Here is a 22,929-nt window from a genome sequence, read left to right as displayed (position 1 = left end):
ATGCTTCGGGTTGTTAAAATTGAGGTGGGCAATATTAAGGTCTAAACTTCATTATCCTATGAAAACCCAATGTAGAATTATCAATGCTTGTGCCATCCTCCATAACTTCATTTAACAAGAGATGTCTACTGACCTAATAGAGGCACAGGTAGGTGAGGATGTGAGTGGCATTCAAGAAATAGAGCCAAACCTCGGTGAAATGATTACATATGTGGAGATGACTAATGCATAGTCTCAATTCTGAGAGAATTTAGCAAATGAGATGTTTAATAATTGGAGGCATAATAGAATTGCTTAAGACTCCATATGTGTACCGGTTATGTTTTGAATTGAATGTTATTTGGGTTTTTTTATATTTTATTAGCTTATATTGAGTCAGCAACTTGGATATTATTTGAAAAAGATATTGTTGTTATTAAATTATGATTATGAGATGTTATTACTTATTCACATCTAATATATCTATATTAAAATGAAGGTCTGTGCTGGTAAGCTGTCCTTTTGCCATCTATACAGGGTATACTTTCACTATGTAATTGTTTTCAAAAAAAGTAAGTAGTTATTCCCTTGACAATTTTTCAAAGAATTATCATGGTAGTTTTTCTTTTGATTTCCTAATATAGCATGACTAGATGCATTATAGCCTCTCATTTATGAGCTCTATATATGGGATTATAAAATAGGAAGGAAAATAATGCTATCTAAAACAATATTCCATTAATGTAATCCTTTTGCTATATGTATAACCTATGGTTTTCTAGAAAAAAGTAAGTGCTTATTCTTATGGCAGTTTTTCATAGAATTATCATGGTGGTTTTTCTTTTGGAGTTGAATTGAAATTCAAGTGTTTGAATTGCAACAAACTCCAGTTCTTATCCTGTTTTATCTGATTTGTGTGACAACCATAAAAAAGTCATAATTTTATGCACCAAAAGAGGAGAGCTTTTCATCGTGAGATACCAGAGAAAAAGAGGGTCAAAAATACCTTTTTGGGAAGATCTCTTTTTCTCGTACACAATAGATTCCTTCAAAAGTAGCCAACATGTGGAAGGATATGGATAAGATTTTAAGTTAAAATTTAAACTAATTTGAATTCAAATCAAAATCAATCAATTTCTATCCTTAATGGGTGACAAAAAAAGAATTATTTTCTGATTTTCTCATATACAAACTAATTTTGTGTGATGAGAAAAGGCGTGAGACAAATTAGGTGGCGTAAGGGATAGAGTCCTATTCATTTGGGACTCTAGGGTTCAACCAATTGGATTTCTTTCAAATTCAATCCAATTAGATCCAAATAAAATATAATGAACCTAATTTAATTAGACTCCTATAATCTCAATTAAACTTGATCAAATCAATAAATTAATTGAGCTATAGACCCGATCAAATCAGGATTATTTCTCCCTTACCGATTAGGTCATCTCATAACCTAATCAGACTTGACTTGATTGAATCAAATTCAATCAGACTTGATCCAGACTTTAATGCTCAATCAAATTGAGCTAATTAAAAATCTAATTACTAATTATTCCTCCATTAAAGATAGAGTCCAAGTCTAGTGGGATTCTTCAGTAGAGTCTCCATCCAGTGGGACTCTTCAGCAGAGTCCCCGTCAAGTGGGACTCTTCACCAAAGTCTCTGTTGACTGGGACTCTTCAGATTAGTCATGTGATCGAAGAAAAACTTCTAATGTGTGTGATCCCATAGGTTTGAACCTAAGTCGGTAGCACAGAAACTAATTTCTATACCAATCGGAGTAACCATCTAGCAATAGTACCCAACGTCCGGATAGGCTGAATGTATGCAAAGCAATACTCAAGAATCTATTTGAATATAGTTACCATATAATTTATTCCTTTAATCCAAATACTCAAGGTGACCTAGGGTTTAACTGGTAATCCTGATATGGTCATCCACATTGTATTTTAATTTTTAAAATCTATCACATGGATTACCCTGGCCAAGATTTTACTGAATGAAAATACATTGATACATTAACTCCTACTTATTCGGAGGGGTCAATTCTATCTTGACTCACACACCGACTTCACAAGTACTTGACTATATCCAAAAATCTTTCATCGCTGAATTAGAAATTCAGGTAGCCCGGCACCAAAGTATAGTGAGTTGCTTGCAAGTCACCGTGGTGATCTCAAGTCGAAGGGACACTTATACGTATATCCCTTCAGAGTGAGTCTTGATAGCAGAGTGCTCCAGAATTGATCACGTTCAGTGAAATATACTCTTATATTTTACCTGTATGCCATACCAGCATCTCTACGCTCTTTGGTTAAGAAGATAACCAACCTATATAGCACACAATGACCTACACTTGATATATCTATCATCCTAGTAATAGCATATCCTTTCGTCGCAAACTTATTTAAGGACTAAATGATATATCCTCCTATATCGAATCAAATAGTCCTAAGGACTTCATCACATAACAGAAGTTCAAAATGAGATATACACAGTGATAAAAAAATTAAATAATATTTATTAATTCAATAATTCATATACAATTATAATGATGAGCACAACCGTCAACAGGTTGACGATTGGCTTTGAGACATAATTTTTAATATTGTTGGAAAATATGTCCTAAAGTCAATCATCTGGGTTGTAGATGCTTGTGTTCCATACAAGTATACGAATTATAAAATGATAAATATTATCTAACAGATTCATCATAAGGAATATATCTTCTAAAATAGAACTCATATGTTATGATGAAGTCCTTAGAACTACTTTCAAAATGATAAAAAAAAATTTATCATGTGGTTCTTAAATTCTGCTCACGATCAAATGATACAATTATCACAAGGATGATAATTGTATCAAGTATAGATCGTTGTATGTCATATTAATTGGTTGTCCTCTTAACCAAGATGTGTGGTGATATGGGTATGGTATACGGATGATATGTAGGAGTACATTTCACTAAGCATGACTACTTTTGGAGCACTCTGCTATCAAGGGTTGCTCTGATGGAATATAGATATATGTGTCTCTCGGACCTGAGACTGTCTTGGTGACTTGCAAGCAATTCACTGTACTTTGGTATCAGACTATCAGAATTTTTTATTTGATGATGGAAGATTTTTGAGCACAGTTAAGTACTTATGAAGTCTGAGTGCGAGTCAAGATGAGATTGATTGCTCTAAGTAAAATTAGAGATAATACATCATTGTGTTTTAATTCAACAAAACTTTGGTCAAAGTAGTTTTAGTGAAGAGTCATAGAATTTTTGAGATTGAGACATAATGTAGATCACTTTTCTTGGATTGACAGTTTAACCCAAAATCATCTTTAAGCATCGAGTGTCAAAGAGATGAATTATACGGTAACTATATCCACATGGGTTCTAGAGTGTTGCTAGGCATGTATTCGGCCTATCCGAACGTTGGATCCCATTACTAGATGGTTATATCGATTAATACAGAAATTATTCTTATGCTACCAACTTAGGTTCGAACCTATGGGATCACACACATAGAAATACTTGTCTGATCAAATGACTGATCGGTGACTATGAATTATTGAAGAGTTTAATTATCAATTTAATTGATGATTAATCTTATGCAAAGGTTGCAATACATTATTTACTAATGGTTAGTAAATTAGAAGAATAATTAATTGACAATATGATTATTAATTGACTCAATTTGATAGAGTAATGGGGATTGAATTAGATCTAATTGAATTGAATTCAATTCAATTGATTTTTGATTGATTGGATACATCCTTATTGAATAATAAGGCTTGTTCTAATTGATTTCAGGGATGCATGAATATGATTCAATTATTTTTATATAAATTTTGGATTGATTGGATGCAGCCTTATTATATAATAGAGTTTGTTCCAATTGATCTCAGAGATCCAAAATCAAGTTAATGGGATTAGTTTGACATAGGCTTTGATTGGATCTAATCCTATTAGATAATAGGCTTGATTGGATCAAGCCCTATTATCAAATAGCTTCCCTAATCGCAATCAAGAATCATTTTCTGGATCAATAGAGTTTCAATCTAACTAATTATAAATTCAATTAGAGCCTAATAATTGGGTTAGGACTCAATTAGTTAGTTTGTTATAACTAATTCCTAAGTTAGTTAGGATTGGATCCAAGAATTAGTTAGAATTTGATCAAGATCTTGAATCCTATTTAGAATAGGACTAAACCCAAATCAAGCCACCCCATATGATAATTAATTTCTCACGCCCTACTCTCTTTATCGTGAGAACTTTCCATGCCCCAAAGGATGCCACGCTGTCTTCTTTCTTCTGTGAGAAAAACAGGTAAGCCTCTCCCCTTGTTGTCGCCCAAAAAGAAAAAGAAGGTGAGGGGTGTCCAAGAGTTGGACGCCCCACAATCCCATATGCATCTGTCCTATTCTCCTCCCTTCTTGAAAAAATTTTATGAGAGTTTCTTATTGATCTTTGGGCATCAAAAAGAGGCTTCTCTGTTGCTTATACAGCAAAAAATGGAAGAAGAAAAGTTCTTCTCAAAGAGAGAAAGATCAAGGAAGAAGAAGGGTCTTCTTTCTTGTGTGCAGCCTTGAAAAAGGAGTTCTTCTTTCAGATTTTTTTTTATTTTTTTTTAAGATAAAAATTAGATTAGATATGATTTTTAATATATAAATTTAGAGAAAAAATATTAAAAAAATTGGTTGGGGTTTGGGGCTATCTAGAGTTCTAGATCAAGAAAGAAGATGGATCTTCTTTCTTGTGCGCAGCCTTGAAGAAGAAGGAGTTCTTCTTCTAAATTTTTTTTTAATTTTTTTAAGATAAAAATTAGATTAGATCAAATTTTTTATATGAAGATTTGAAAAAAAAAATATCAAAAAAATCTGATTGGGCATTTGAGGCTTCTTGGAGTTCTAGATCAAGAAGAAAAAAAGAGAAGAAGAGAGAAGAATGGTTCTTCTCTTGGATCTCTCTTTTGGATTTTTCTAGATCTCAAGATTTCACATAATTTTTAGTATGAAAAATTAGATTAGATCTGATTTTTATCATAAAAAATTAGAGAAAAAAAGTTCTTCTCAAAGGCATGAAAGGAAGAGAGAAAGGTTCTCTCTTGTGCATGAAAAATTGAGAAGAAAGAGTTCTTCTCTTGATCTCTATTGTAGAGATTAAATGCAAGGATCCAGAAAGAAAAGGAGAGGGTCTCCTTATTCTTCATCTTCATTACCTTTCTTTTAGATCAACCAAAAGATGATGTCTTCATGCTAGCACCCTCAGGAGATCAATCAGTACAAAGGCTTCATGTGGATACCTGTAGAGGTCGGATGCGTGTGCAGCTGCCAAACATCATCAAGAACCATCTATCATAGATTTTGGATGTGGTGATCTACTACCCGCACTCAGGTATGAGATTTAGATCTCAATTAATTTTTAGATATAATCTAAATATGAATTAGATATGATCTAATTATACTTAGATATATTCTGTATTTGCTGAATTTTAGATTTCAGATGTATATACATGCATATTAGTTTATGTCATAGATCCTATATGGTGATTTAGATTTAATCTATGCATGCATTATAGATTAAATTATTTAATCTATATATATTCTACTATAAAATTTTTAAAATATATGCACATCACCCACCATGCTTCGCTTCAAATGGTATCAGAGCGAAGGTTCATTATGACATAAACATATATGCATGTAGAGTTGAAATCTAGATTTAGCAATGCATGAGATGTATTATGATCTAATTTAGATATGATCTAATATAAAATCAGATCTAATATAATTTAGATTTGATCTAAATTTTTATATATATGATATATGAATTAGATTAGATGTTCTGAGTAGCAAAGTACTCAGATTGGGTAATCACCAGACCGTCTGGTCATAGGAGCAAATAGGATTACATGATCCTCTCTTTCCATTCAATAGGGTGCTCTTCATGGCGTGTAGGGGTGCCACTGTAAGGTCCCATGAAGAAAAAAATGAAAAGAAAAAATTTATATTTTTGCAAAATCCTAGATCTTGAAACCCTAGGTATTGTTGTATGTGATACAAGTTATGAAGAAACTAGTTGTATCTAATCTTGATTAATTAAAATTACTTTGATTGAAAATCATAAAAATTTATATTTGATCTAAAAGATTTTATGATTTAATGTAAACGATTTACATAAGAAATTATTTCATAACCTTAACCCAAGTTGATATTATACTTAATTAAGAATTAAAAAATATATTTTAGATCTAGAATTATAATTAAAGATCTAATGACATTGCATAAAATATGGGACATGGGTTAGCTCAAAATAGGTCCTTTTAATTGGATTAGATCTAAGGTTAGAATCAAAAACTTAATGGACTAGAAAGAGTAGTTGATCCAATCTAACCAATAGTTAATTTAGATTAGATCAAGGGTACTTCAAATTTAAAAAAAATAGTTATAATTGATCAAGTCCATATCCTTGATCAAACCAAATGGATCTAGATTGAGGCTCAAAGGTTGAGCCCGAGTCATTAGGATGATTAAATCGTTAGATGACTCAAGTTGACCCATATTGTTAAGGTTAGTCAGTATGACTGATTTAGGTATCCTGAATCGACTTGTCTCTAATCCTTCTCATGACTTGATAAAGTCAGTGGGAGGATCTGCGACATGTCGGTTGGACCCACTAGTCACTAGTCTTTTTCATGACTTAATGAAGTCAGTGGGAGGATTATGACTTGTAGGTCAACTGATATCTTCTAAAGTATATTAACCAAATCTTCTAAATTATTAGGTCTATAAAATGAGCTAGTTATAGGGATAACTAGATCATAGCCTCCTATTAAGGTGCGTGATAATAAGTCCAATATTCCAAATAAGCATTGGAGGTGCCACACGCCTGGTGTCTATTACGTATTAAAATTATCATCTATTATATAATCATCTTATTGTACCTTCAGATCAATGCTCAGGTTGGTCAAGCTACACTCGGGTCTGGACATCCATTTTATTGGATGACTTGATGTTGTCATGTTAATGGTTGGACCTAACTAGGATTTTCAGTGGAGGTGCCACACGCCTACTGAAGGGATGCCTGGGGCAAAATCTGATTGCTAGAAATTATTTGAAAAAATAATTGATTATAAACCTACTCATGGATGCAGTAAGGTTAGCCAAGCCACACTCGGGTCTGAATGCAGTCTGTGTGGATTCTAGCACCGCTAAGGAATTAAAGTAATTAATCGATTGGAGGTAGAGGCTACCAATTCGTATAAAATAGTGAGAGAATCTTTAGACTAAAGTTTAAATCTTTAGGCTTAAAATAATTCATATACTAATAGATCAATTGTTCTCTTTTCAAAAATGGCTCTATTCATTGTTAGACAGTGACAACATTATCAGACCTGAGATAGCTAGTATCGAAAGTTGAATATAGTTTTTGAGAGAATTAATTAAGAAGTCTCAGGCTAACCCAAATAGGCTTAAAAGAGAAATCAGCAAATAGTTTCTGGTCAATATAGTTATATGATAATTCTTTGAAGTTTTTCTATTGATAATTCTACTATCAGGGTATAGGATACCAATAGTATAAGTCATATTTGCAAATAGTGGCAAAAGACTTCAGAATAAGTATAAGGTTTGAAAACAGCAAGAGAGTCCTGAATGCAAGACATGGAAGTCTGTTCCAGTCTTAACATTAGGAATCATCGAGCTTGTTCTCAATCCTGAAGATATCATTTTAAGTAATTGTCACTATTATCCAATCTTATTAATGGTGTCAATAAGTATGATTGTTGTAATATCATTGTGAATGATACTATAATAATGAGTGAACAATTGAAAATGACATAAACTCATTACCATAGTCTGTTAGTGTAATGTATATATTTAACTAGCACTCTAGATTAGATAATATCACTAAAGTCTATTTTTGACATAGTTGACTTAGTTACCTTTTATTGAAAATGATGAATGAGCCAGCGATGTTCTGAGTTTGATACATATTGATGTATTTTCACTCATGAACTTAAATGCCAAAAGAGGGCTTACTATTTTATTAAAATCTCTGATGACCTATCTTGACATGGGTGCATCTTGCTTATGAAGCACAAATCTGAGTCGATTAAAATGTTCAAATGATTCTATAATAGAGTAGAAAAATGAACTACAAAGAGTATTAGAATTCATCAGTTTGACTGATAAAGTAAATACTTTTACAATAAGTTTTGATATATCTTGGAGAAAATTAGATTCTCTCTTAATGGACCTCTTCTGGGATATCACTATTTAAAAGAATGTCTGAAAAGGAGAATTGAACCTTGTTGGCATAGTTCAGTCCATTATGGGATTTGCTGGTCTGCTTGAGGTTATGCTTTAAAAACTACTTGATATGTGCTCAAGAACGTTCCAAGCAAATCGATCACCAAAACTCTACATCAGATATGGACTTGGGTAATTCGATACTCTCTTATCTTAGGATTTAAGATGTCAAACTTATATGAAATGTTCACAAACCGACTAGTTTGGATCTTGGTCTGATAAATATTATAATAAAGAGATTTCTTCTACCTTTTTGATGGATATGAGATATTCATGAATCTTAAGGCATTCTTTTTAGAAAAAAAATTTCTTGATGAAGAAACTGATGTCGATTAGATCAAGCTTGATGAAGCTTGATAGGTAGAGAAACCAACTCTGACACAAACCAACAGAACTGTAGTTGCTTAGATCAAATCTAGAGCTCGATGTAAAGGCATCCTTGAGTAGATACAATAGAGTACCATGTCAGCTGAACAGATACTTCAGTTTTTAAATTCGAAAAGAAGATTTGATCTCCCATAAGGATGCTGTACAGGGATCTAACTTTAAGAAGTGGCTTGGAGCCATTAAATCTGAAATGAGATCCATGAAGATCAATGATGTATAGATATTCGTTGATTCACCTAAAGGGATAAGACCCATAGCATGTGAGTGGACTCCATATGGATTAGAGATGCAAACAGAAAGGTGAAGTCCTATTAATTCTGTCTGATTGTCAAAGGATTTCATCAAAGTTGTAGTGTTGACTACAATGAGAAGTTTTCCTTATGGCAATCCTCAAGTCCATTTGGATTGAATCAAATTTTTTGAAGTTGGAATTTACGTTTTGAATGTATGGCTTCATTGAGAACGAAACAGAATCCTGTATGTACAAATGAGCTAATAGTTCTGTAAAATTATTCTTTGTGTTGTTTGAGATGAAATTCTCTTAATCGAAAATGACATCCCTACATTACAGAGACTAAAAGCTTGATTGTCATCTCTAGTCTCTATAAAAGTTTGAAAGATTATTAGAACCATTCTTAAGTATTTATGAAATACTAAAGACCAATGACTCATTTATGGAGAGTCTGACTTAAAATCTATGAAATATTGATTCTAATTTTTAGTCAGGTCGAAATGATAAAGTTATGTCAGATTGTATTTTTATCCTAAAAGAGGAGAGACATGCTAGAAAGGTTCTATGCAATAGTCAGTAGCAAATTTTATTTGTGATACTGAGTTCTTTGCAGCATTTGATGCTGGTAAAAAAGTTGTTTGATTATGGAAGTTTATTAGCGAGTTTGGAGAGGTACCCTCCATTGATGATCCAATTTTGTTGTATTGACAGTAGTACTGGAGCCATAGCTCAAGCTGAAGAATTGATGCTCCATCTGTAAATCAAACACTTTCTGCATTGCAATCAATTTTTTCAATAAGATCGAAATAAAGCCGATCTTAAGAAGATCGATCGAAAGGAGAACTAGGCCGACCCATTGACTAGAGCAATCAAATCTCAAGAGTTTAATGATTTAAAATGGAAGATGGATATTTGATACCAATCTGATTGGCTTTAGTCCAAGCGGGAGTTGTTGAAAAATATTTCCTAAAGCCAATCATCTAGGTTGTAGATGATTGTGTTCCATACAAGTATACCAATTATAAAATGATAAATATTATCTGACAGATTCATCATAAAAAATACATCTTCTAAAATAGAACTCATATGTTATGATGAAGTCCTTAGAACTACTTCCAAAATGATAAAGAAAGATTTATCATGTGGTTCTTAAATTCTGTTCGCAATCAAATGATACAATTATCATAAGGACAATAATTGTATCAAGTATAGGTCATTGTATGCCATATTAGTTGGTTATCCTCTTAACCAAGACGTGTGGTGACATGGATATGGCATACAAGTGATATGTAGGAGTATATTTCACTGAACGTGATCACTTTTAGAGTACTCTGCTGTTAAGGATTACTCTGATGGGATATAGGTATATGTGTCCCTCAGACCTGAGGCTATCTCGGTGACTTGCAAGCAACTCACTATGCTTTAGTGCCGAACTATCCGAATTTTTAATTCAATGATGGAAGATTTCTGGATACAGTTAAATACTTGTGAAGTCTGAGTGCGAGTCAAGATAGGATTGACCGCTTCAAGTAAAATTAGAGATGATACATCATTGTATTTTAATTCAACAAAACTTTGGCCAAAGTAGTCCTAGTGAGGAGTCACAGGATTTTTGAGGTTGAGACACAATATGGATCACTTTTCTTGGGTTGACAGTTTAACCCAAAGTCATTTTTGAGCATCGAGTGTCAAAGAGATGAATTATATGATAACTATATCCACATGGGTTCTAGAGTGTTGCTAGGTATACATTCAGCCTATCCGGATGTTGGGTCCTATTGCTAGATGGTCACATCGATTAGTATAGAAATTATTTTTGTGCTATCGACTTAGTTTCGAACCTATGGGATCACATACATAGAAGTACCTGTCTGATCAAATGGCTGATCGATGATTATGAATTGTTGGAGGATTTAATTATCAATTTGATTGATGATTAATCCTATGCAAAGATTGTAATAAATTATTTACTAATGGTTAGTAAATTAGAAGAATAATTAATTGATAATATGATTATTAATTGGCTCAATTTGATTGAACAATAAGAATTAAATTAGATCTAATTGAATTAGATTCAATTAAATTGATTTTGGATTGATTGGATGTATCCCTATTGAATAATAGGGCTTGTTCTAATTGATTTCAGAGATGCATGAATATGATTCAATTATTTTTATATAGGCTTTGGATTGATTTGATGCAGTCCTATTGTATAATAGAGCTTGTTCTAATTGATCTCGAAGATCCAAAATCAAGTTAATGGGATTAGTTTGATACAAATGTTGATTGGATCTAACCCTATTAGATAATAGGCTTGATTGGATCAAGCCTTATTATCAAATAGCTTCTCTGATCGTAATCAAGAATCATTCTCTGGATCAATGAGGTTTTAATCTAACTAATTACAAATTTAATTTGGATATAATAATTAGGCTAGGATCCAATTAGTTAGTTTGTTATAACTAATTTTTAAGTTAGTTAGGATTGGATCTAAGAATTAGTTAGAATTGGATCAAGATCTTAAATCCTATTTAGAATAGGACTAAACCCAAACCAAGCCACCCCATGTGATAATTAATTCCTCACGCCCTACTCCCTTTACTGTGAGAACTCTCCATGCCCAAAAGGATGCTGCGCCTTCTTCTTTCTTCCGTGAGAAAAGAAGGTACGCCCCTCCCCTTCTTATCGCCTAAAAAGAAAAAGAAGGTGAGGGGCGTCCAAGAGTTGGATGCCCTACAACCCCATGTGCATCTCTCCTATTCTCCTCCCTTCTTGAAAAGATTTTATAAGAGTTTCTTACTGATCTTTGGGTATCAAAAAGAGACTTCTCTACTGGTTATATAGTAAAAAATTAGAGAAGAAAAGTTCTTCCCAAAGAAAGAAAGATCAAAGAAGAAGTAGAGTCTTCTTTCTTGTTCGTAGCCTTGAAGAAGGAGTTCTTCTTTCAAATTTTTTTAAATTTTTAAGATAAAAATTATATTAGATTTAATTTTTAACATGTGGATTTAGAGGAAAATATCAAAAAAAATCTGATTGGGGTTTGAGGCTATCTAGAGTTCTAGATCAAGAAAGAAGATGGATCTTCTTTCTTGTGCGCAGCCTTAAAGAAGAAGAAATTCTTCTTTCAGATTTTTTTTAATTTTTTAAGATAAAAATTAGATTAGATCTAATTTTTCATATAAAGATTTGAAGAAAAAATATTAAAAAAAATTGGTTGGTCATTTGAGGCTTCGTGAAGTTCTAGATCAAGAATAAAAAGGGAGAAGAAGAGAGAGGAATGGTTCTTCTCTTGGATCCTTCTTTTGGGTTTTTCTAGATCTCAAAATTTTATATAATTTTCAGCATGAGAAATTAGATTAGATCTGATTTTTATCATGAAAATTAGAAAAGAAAAGTTCTTCTTAAAGGCATAAAAGGAAGAGAGAAAAGTTCTCTCTTATGCGTGAAAAATTGAGAAGAAAGAGTTCTTCTCTTGATCTCTATTATAGAGATTAAATGCATGGATTCAGAAAAAAAAGAGAGGGTCTCCTTATTCTTCATCTTCATTACATTTCTTTTAGATCAGCCAAAAGATGATGTCTTCGCGAGCTAGCACTCTCGAGGAGATCGATCGATACAAAGACTTCATGTGGATACCTGTAGAGGTTGGACACGTATGCAGCAACTAAGCATCATCAAGAACCATCTATCATAGATTTCGGATGTGATGATCTACTACCCATACTTAGGTATGAGATTTTGATCTCAATTAATTTTTAGATGTAATCTAAATATGAATTAGATATGATCTAATTATACTTAGATATATTCTTCCATTTTTGATGTTTCTTTTAGTTTCTTAGTGACAATAGGCGATAGATCCTGTATGGTGATTTAGATTTGATCTATGTATATATTATATATTAAATATTTAATCTATATATATTTTACTGTAAAATTTTTGAAAATGCATGCACATCACCCACCACACTTCCCTTCATTATAGCCTCTCATTTATGAGCTCTATATATGGGATTATAAAATAGGAAGGAAAATAATGCTATCTGAAACACTATTCCATTAATGTAATCCTTTTGCTGTATGTATAGCCTATGGTTTTCCAGAAAAAAGTAAGTGCTTATTCTTATGGTAGTTTTTCATAGAATTATCATGGTAGTTTTTCTTTTGGTTTTCTAATGTAGCGTGAGTAGATACATCCCTCATTTATTAGCTCTATATAAGAGAATATAGAACCAGAAGGAAAGTTGCTATAACCAAATACTATTCCATTAATGCCAAAATCATAATAAGCACAAATATTTTTGCTATAACCAAATATTGGCATTGTTAGAACTCTTTAGGAAGGGAAATGGGCCAAATATTTCCATTGACTATATATATGCATAGACACCTGCCATGCATGTACATAACATTTAATTGCATATACAAATTTTCATAGATGGAGAAAAGTTCAAGGAAGCATGTATATATATATATATATATATATATATATATATATGCCTTTAGCAAAATATTATTATTTATTGCTACTTATTAGCATCAAATATCATGATTTTTTTTTTTAAGAACTAATGTTAATAAGTTAGGAATCAGAATGAAAAAATATTAATATTGGACTAGAAAAGATTTTGAACTTGTCAAATTTGGTGGGGCTATGGGTATTTTATAATAATGATAATTAAGATTAATGTGCTAATATGGTGAATATCATTTCGCACCACTAGTTTTATTTTCATGTTTATTAAATATCAGCAATGAAAGTGTATAAAAGTTTAGACTAATTTCATATGAAAAAATCACATCACGTGCATCACATGGCGTTATAAACTAGTTTGCTTTATTTTTATGCATTTAATATATTTTTCATTCCCATTTGCTATATTTTTAAGTATTAAAATTTATATATGAGTTGTTATTTGTAGCTACTAAGGTGGACATGTCAAGCCAAGTAGAAGGATCAAAGCATGGTAAGACAAAAAGGGGGCAAGAAGAAGGCCGACCAAGAGAGTCAGGATGCAGGCTCAAGGAGGGTGTTGAGTTTCAAAGAGGAAGTGTCAAGCCTCCAATCCGAAATTATGAGTCTAGGAGATATGGCAACCGTCACATACATACTAATGAAGAACTCTTTTAATAAGCATGCAAGACATTCTAAAAATGATATCAATGCATTACAATAGAAATCTTAATAAATTAATATCAAAATTTAACTAACTAAAATTCAACTTTAGTCTCTCACAAAATTTCAATAATATTTGAAGATCTTACATCAATTACATCTCAAATAATAATCATAGAAAAATATTATAATAAATCTATATTATCAACTCTCGCTTCTAGCTCATTCTCAAAATGGTATCCATATCTGTAATTAAGAATCTAAATCTAAAATATTAAAAAAAAAAGATAATGAACTTGATAGTCCAATAAGCAATGAATATCTCAACTAGATATTTCAGATATTATCATAAGATATAATGTTCAAAAATAATGCCATTAATAAATATAAGAAAATATTTCATACTCAATCAATGCAAATCAAATCTTTTCAAATATTCATATACAAATATAATTGTAAATCTCATTCGAATCAAAACACATATATAACTCAATAACCCAAACTATGACCATACTTATCCCTATAGTAGGGCCCAAAATAGAATGCCAACATATAATCTCCATTGGCAAGATCTAAAAATCAATGCACACCCCCCATTGGCAGGGTCCAAAAATCAATGCACAACCTCCATTGACAGGATCCAAAAATCAATGCACAACCCCCATTAATAGGGTCCAAAAATCAATGCATAACCCCCATTGGTAGGGTCTAGAGTATCAATATATAATCTCTATTTATTAGGTCCAAAACATAGTTAGGCTGAGAGTATAAATCTGATCCATATCAAAGACTTTTACAACATAACATACATATCATAATTTTATTGAGCATATACAAATTCCATAATAAATTAATAAGCCATGATATTTAAGAAATCACTTTTTGTTCAAAATATAATTTCATAAATCATACATAATTCAAAGAATAATTATTTATTTTTAAAATAAATTATAAAATATCTCGAAAAGATAGTTCATTACTTATCTCTTTAGAACATTAAACGGACAAATCAATCAAATCTTGAAAGCACCCTTCAAAATTTATTATCACAATTATATCTTTATATTAATTCTAATTCATAATTAAATCAAAATAAAATTTCAAATAAAAGCCTCCCCATCGGAATCAACTTAGACTTAAGAAATAGATTGGGTTCATAAATCATATAGAGAGAGAATATAAGAGGAAATAGGCTAATTAGTGATACAATCTGACAATCCAATCGATCTAATTAAGATGATTTAATCAAATCATGGTTGAATTAATTTACAAATGATTCAGAATAAATCATAAATGATCAAATCTAATGGTATCTAAATTTGGCCAAGATGGATGCCGGCACACTGTCCTATGACCACAGATCAAGACTCTCTTTACTGGGATCAGATCAGAATCATTAAAAAAAATCCCTTCATTGGCTAATCTAAGAGAGATGACTTTTAAAGAGAAAAATCTATTAAGAGAGAGATCAATCTAGAGAGAGAAAATTTTAGAGAGAAAAATTTTAGAGAGAAAGTAAAATTTTAGAGAGAAAAAGTAGAGAGAGATTAGAGAGAAAGTTGACTTTTTAGAGAGAGAAAGTGGGGACTCAAACTCAAAGAGAAGGGAGAGAGAAGGAAGAGAGAGAAATTTTCTCTCTCTTTTTTTCTTCTTTTTTCCTCTTTTTTTTTTCCACTGGAACAGAGGACCCGCGCATCCTCTTCCCCTTCTTCCTTCATGGTACAGGAGAGGTCTTCCTTCCGAAGCTGGGAGGTCCTCCTAGCCGGCGACCCTCATGTCAGAGAGACAGTCTTCGACGGCAACAACTAGCTTGGTCCAGTGACCAGTGGCGACCAATGGTGACAGTAGAAAATCAAAGATGAACAGAAAACAAGAGATTTGAGAAGAACCATGATTTTCAATGGATTTTTAACAAAAAAATTAACAAAAGTTCCAGATTAAAACCCATAGAACTTTGTGAAAAATTGATTAAAGGTATTTACCTGCTCTTTGACTGGAATTGATCCGATTCTTGATAGCCAAGCAAGGGTAAACTATCGGCAATCTAAGGAACAATAAGGCAGCGAATTGATGATTTTTTGGTGAGGAAAAATGAGGGATTTAAGCCTTTAAATTAGCCTTTTAAGGGAGGAAATTTGAGTTTTATTTGATCTCTTAATCCTAAAGTTTTTAGGATTTGAATCGGTGCAGAAAGGAAGAAAGAACTCCTTTGGGAGTTCTGTCTAACTTGCCCATCGCCCACAGCCTGAGCACGTGTTGGCTTCTTTTTCTATTTCCATGCTTTAAAACTCATACATGGGTCTAGCCAGAAAATGGGGTATTACATTCTTTACCCTTAAAAAGCAATTTCATCCTCAAATTTTTTTTGACTTAGGATTCATAGTTCAAATCTCAACCTCAAACATTTTGCTTTCCAATCATCGATGTAATTTCATCACTAAATCATTTCAGAAAAAAAATTAATATCATAAGGGTTGATCTAAATCAGAGCCACTCACTTCTTATAATCGAAACCAATATTTAATTCTAGATAAGGATATTAAGCTCATCACCAAAATATCATCTATGCTTGACTTAATCGATCTATCACAAGATCAAGAACAGACTTTTCTATACTCTTAATAAATGATCATTCGAGTATACAATCTATAAACAATCTCACATTCTTTTTAACAGATAGAAAAGCATAAGTCAATAGTCTAAATTCAAGATCAATAATCAATGGCCACTAATCTTAGTCCTAAGATGCCAAAAATCTCTTTAACATGGTAAAGAAGAGATCTACTTGTAAAAATCACATAGTGACACCAAAGTTATTCGAATAAAAAATATTATCCTTTCCATTATTGATGAACTTTTCTATAAAAAACATCAAATAATATCAATTATCATAAACTTTTAGAATAAAGGAATCAATATTGCCAATTAGCTTAAAATAATTCAGATCACCATGCTTCCATTGCACATTCTGATCTAAACCATCAAAATTTCTTTGAATGTAATAAATAACTTTCCATAAAAATATTACTTGTATTGAGAAGATCCAAAATCCAAATATGACAAAAGAAACTTTTAAGTCTTATCCCCAATACGTATCGAGCACATCCATCTAAATCAATTCTTTTAGTCAATTAACATATTCAAAATCACCATATAAGTTTACTATAATTCCATATGAATCAAATCTTAATTCTCTTGTCAATTCATTGAGTCAATTCAAAATCAGAATCCCATAAGACCAATAAGAAAGACCTTCTAATGCTCCATCAAGTTAGAGCATAAATCAAAATATATAAATAGAACTGACTCAATCATCTTTTCTAAAGTTTCTTCAAATGATATCTTTGACATCTATCAAAACCTTTCCATAATAATCATACAAGTCTCTTAAATTTAAATCTCTATGCAATAACAAATTTTATCAAGGATCTCAATAACAAGTCATAAATCCAAAATTTTAAATTACAACTCTACATTGTCCCAAATTCTCGAATAGATATAAATAGAATTTTTTTTATCTTGATCATCCAAAAATAGCAATCAAAGATTTTACTAGCAACCTCAACAATAATATAGAAAATTCCTTGATCGATTTATAATCCCAAAATTTGAATTGAAGTTTCATGTACACCATAAAGTCTCTAATATAAGTGAGATCTATTATTTGGTCCCAAAGATAATAATTAAAATTATTAATGACCACCAAGATGAATACTCTCAAATTTCAAGGTAAGATCAATTCCTTCAATAGATCAAATAGCAATGTCCCAAAATGAAATTTTCTTTTACATACAAGCTTCATACATGACCCACTTCTAATACAAATCTTAAAGAATATTCCAATCAAATACCATGAAAATTTTTCTTAGTCTAACCAAAAATATTTTTTTTTTCATTGAATCTTTATCTTGCCACTAAATAATTATTTTCAAAATAAAATCAATATCATAATATTCTTCCATATTAAATTTGAGCTTGCAATTTACTCTAGTAACTGATGATCAAATTAATAATCACAGTGCACAATAAAATTCATAACTAATCTTTTTACAATTTCTTTAGATCAAAATCTAACTAATCATAACATAATCCATAGATTGTCCATTATATATCAAACCCTCTAAACCATTATTCCTAAACAATCCTTTCATTCATAATTACAATATTTTGTCAAAAATCATGAAGACAATTTATACTACAATCATCATCAATCTACATCCCGATGTCCTTAGTGTCTACCCACTTACACTCATCCTATGTCTGTTTCTACTTATCATAATTTATCTACAATCTGGCTCTAATACCATATTAATTGTTGCATCTCCAATCTGAAATTATGAGTCTAAGAGTCATAGCAACCGTCACATACTTATGAAGAACTCTCTTCATAAACATGCAAGTTATTTCAAAAATGATATCAATGCATTATAATAAAAATCATAATAAATTAAGATCAAAATTTAACTAACTAAACTTCAACTTTAATCTCTCATAAAATTTTAATAATATTTGAAGATCTTACATCAATTACATCTCAAATAATAATCTTGTAAAGACATCATAATAAATCTATATTGTCGACTCTCATTTCTAGCTCATTTTCAAAACAGTATCCATATCTATAATTAAGAATCTGAATCTAAAAAAAAAAAAAAATAATGAGCTTGATAGTCCAGTAAGCAATGAATATCTCAGCTAGATACTTCAGAATTATCATAAGATATAATATTCAAAAATAATGCCTTGAATAAACATAAGAACATATTTCATACTAAGCCAATGCAAATCAAATCTTTTTAAACATTCATATACAAATACAATCATAAATCTCATTCGAATCAAAACACACATATAACTTAACGGCCTGAACTATGATCATACTTATCTCTGTGGCAGGGCTCAGAACAGAGTGCTAACATATAACCCCCATTGGTAGGATCCAAAAATCAATGCATAACCTTCATTGGCAGGGTCCAAAATATCAATGCACAACCCCCATTGGTAGGGTCCAAAATATCAATATATAACTCCCATTGGTAGGGTCCAAAATATAGTTAGACTAAAAGCAAAAATTCAATCCGTATCAAAGTACTTTTACAACATAACATATATGTCATAATTTTACTGAACATATATATATTCTATAATAAATCAATAAGCCATGATATTTAAGAAATCACTTTTTATTCAAAATACAGTTTCATAAATCATGCATGATTCAAAGAATAATTATTTATTTTTAAAATAAATTATAAAATATCTCGAAAAGATAGTTCATTACTCACCTCTTCAGAATATTGAACAGATAGATTCAATCAAATCCTGAAAGTACCCTTCAGAACTTATTATTTATAATTATATCCTTATATTAATTCTAATTCATAATTAAATCAAAATAAAATTTCCAAATCAAAGCCTCCCCATCAGAATCAACTCAGACTCAAAAAGCAGATTGGGTTCATAAATCATATAGAGAGAGAATATAAGAGGAAATAAGCTAATTAGCGATACAATCCAACAATCCAATTGGTCTAATTAAGATGATTTAATCAAATCATGGTTGAATTAGTTTATAGATGATTCAAAATAAATCATAAGTGATCAAATCTAATGGCATCTAAATTTGGCCAAGATGGGTGCCTGCATGCTGTCATGTAACTGCGGATCAGGACTCTCTTTGCTGGGATCGGATCAGAATCATTAAAAAAAATTCCTTTCTGGCTAATCTAAGAGTGATAACTTGTAGAGAGAAAAATTCATCAAGAGAGAGAATCAATCTAGAGAGAATAAATTCTAAAGAGAGAAAGTAGAGAGATTAGAGAGAGAAAATTAGCCTTTTAGAGAGAAAAAGTGGGGACTCAAACTCAAAGAGAAGGGAGAGAGGGAAGAAAGAGAAATTTTCTCTCTATTTTTTCTTTTTTTTTCCTTCCTTTTTTTCTCCTTTTTTTTCTTTTTTTTTCCACGGGAACAGAGGAGCCAGTGTCCTCTTCCCCTTCTTCCTTCATGGTATAGGGGAGGTCTTCCTCCCGAAGCTGAGAGGTCTTCCTCCTAGCTGGCAACCCTCATGACCGGAGAGACAGTCCCCGACGGCAACAATCGATCAGGTCCAGTGACCGATGGCGGCCAACGGTGACAGTAGAAAATCAAAGATGAACAGAAAACAAGGGATTTGAGAAGAACCATGATTTTCAATGGATTTTTAATAGAAAATTTAGCAAAAGTTTCAAATTAAAACTCATAGAACTTTGTGAAAAATTGATTAAAGGTATTTACCTACTCTTTGACTGGGATTGATCCGATTCTTGGTAGCCAAGCAAGGGTAAACTACCGGCAATCTAAGAAAAAATAAGGCAGCAAATTGATGATTTTTCGATGAGGAAAAATGAGGGATTTAAGCTTTTAAATAAGCCTTTTAAGGGAGGGAATTTGAGTTTAATTTGATCTCTTAATCCTAAAGATTTTAGGATTTGAATCGGTGAAGAAAAGAAGAAAGAACTCCTTTGGGAGTTCCATCTAACTCACCCATCACCCGCAGCCCAACATGTGAAGAGCACGTGCTAGCTTTTTTCCTGTTTCCATGCTTTAAAACTCATGCTTGGGTCTAACCAGAAAATGGGGCATTACAGGATGATATCCTGATAAATTGTATGGTTGATGCAGTCCAAGATGGAAAGTCCATGGTGGCCAATTTAAGAATAGGTGGTATTCACATTTGCCAAAAATGATGGATGAAAGATTGCCTAATTCTGGTTTAAAGGCCCATCCACATATTGAGAATCGATGCAAGCACCTTAAAAAGTAATTTCGTGTAATTGAGGAGATGCTTGGACCAGATTGTTTTGGCTTTGCATAGGATGCACAAAATATGTCCATTTGTACAAATAAGGACTTATATGACCTATGGGTTAAGGTAAAAAGAAATAGTTTATTATATGTAATCAGATTTATTAGGAAATCCTTTTTACTATATGTGATTTCGATCATGATATTTTTTTTTTATATATTGAATGCAAAGCCATCCTAATGTTATAGGCCTTTGTAGGAAATTATTTCCTTATTTAAGAGAATTAGAGATTGTGTATGGTAAGGATCAAGCAACTGGTGAAGCAGCAACAAATGCAGAAAATGATTGTGTGGCAATTCAACAAGAAGATGAAGAAGAAATCGCAGGGGCAACATCATTAGCTAATGATGTAGAGGTTAAGGGTGGTAATCATGAAGAAAATATTGACTTGCCAACCTACTACTATAAGAGGCACAAGTGGTGTAAGTGCTAAGAAAAAAGTCGATCAAGAGAGTTGAAAAAGGAAAGTTAGTGAGCCCGCTCTTGAGAGTTTGGTGTCTTAATTTGAAAAGATTGGCTATGCTTGTGAGCAAGGTTTTAAATCCCATGGGATTGGACTGTCTCGATTTTTCTATGGAACCAAATGCACCGCTATCTCGTCCCATCTCAATCTTTAGGTCAGAGGATGTCTCAAGACATCCCGATGAGGATGTTGGGATGCTAGTGGGATGGTCTTGTCCCGACACATGAGATGGTACCCCATCCTGATATCCTGTGGGATGTCTCGCTGAAACCTAAATCCTTGCTTATGAGAAGAATAAGGAGGACTTCAAGGAGGGCTGAAACTAGGCCAGACTATACCCCTGCCCGAGCTTGACTCAAAAAAAAAATTTTGGCTTCAGGCCGAGCTTAAACCTAATTATTGTGGGCAAAAATCGACTCGAGCTAGGCCCAAGCCTGATTGGGCCAATCCGATGTCGTTCCTTCGCTTCACTGAGCTCCACTCAAAGCTCGTCAACGTCGTTGTCCCTGACTCCATTAGCAATCGTTGAGTGCTCGTCCAGCTCCACCTCAAGTCCCTCTTTGACGATCGCCACTGTGCTGACCCCTCCTTCATGTCCCCTCAGTCGGCCACCACCCACGTCGATCCCCCCAGTCGTGCCGCATGGCTACCATCACATCCACCCACTGCCGCTAGCGCACTCACCCCTCTCCAACAATCACCACAGCACCAACCCCATCTTCCATGTCCCCTCCATCAGCCACCACCCATGCCGATCCTCCTAGCCATGCCCACCATAGCATCCACCTCCTGCCACTAGAGCACCCACCTGCACCCACCCTCCTCGAGCTTTTCAATCTGCTGCACATGCTCCTCTGCTAACCACCACGTGTTTTTGATGATTGCTGCCACCGCCATCTTGTACTCCATCCCAATCTCCATCAGCAATGCAACAGGAGGTGGGAGATTGGAAGAGAAAGACATTCGAGGAGCCAGTGAGAGAGCCTCTACCTCTAGTAGACCAGTTGGAGGTCACCGCCGCACAAGGCCGTGGAGGAGGAGGAGACCCAAAGGGAGAACCCTCTCAAAGAGTCGCAACTCACAAGAAAGGAGCGCACCACAGCACCAGGTCCGTGTGAACTAAGGCAAATCTCAGAGCATACGCATGATAGATAGCGCGCAATCAAAAATTTGTGAAACATAAGGGGTACCGTGGCGTGTTATTCATCGTGGGATTTGCCTCCTAATTGGGCTAGACTTCATGCCCAGACCCGGCTCCCAATCGGGCTAGACCTGGGGCTCGGGCCTGAGCCCGATCTGGGCCAAACATATACCCGAGCCTAACTTGACATACAAATGGGCTCTATAATTGAGCCCAAATCCGGCTTGAACTGTTTCGGACTTAGTCCAAAATTCGATCCAAAGTTGGATCAGCCCGATGGGCCTCGAACTGGCCCGATATCAATTTCAGCCCTAACTTTAAGGGGATTGCCTCTTGTTATGAAAAAAGGGGGCTATTCAACAAAGAAAGATATAAGAAGAATTGATTTAATTTCTGATATCCTAAAAATTGATAGCTTGCATGATGAAGAGATGGTAGCTGCAAGAAAGGTTCTAGCAAG

The 22,929-nt window shown here is 33.1% G+C and overlaps 1 pseudogene; it reads right to left on the bottom strand.

The window, feature by feature from the left end:
• LOC105061216 (WEB family protein At5g55860-like) overlaps positions 1-22,929 on the bottom strand; it is a 28,144-nt pseudogene that overhangs the window by 2,237 nt on the left and 2,978 nt on the right.

This window comes from Elaeis guineensis, chromosome 11 (assembly GCF_000442705.2).
Source record: "Elaeis guineensis isolate ETL-2024a chromosome 11, EG11, whole genome shotgun sequence".
Lineage (NCBI taxonomy): Eukaryota > Viridiplantae > Streptophyta > Magnoliopsida > Arecales > Arecaceae > Elaeis > Elaeis guineensis.
The sequence above is the reverse complement of the archived record's forward strand: the minus strand, read 5'-3'. Positions and strand labels throughout refer to the sequence as shown.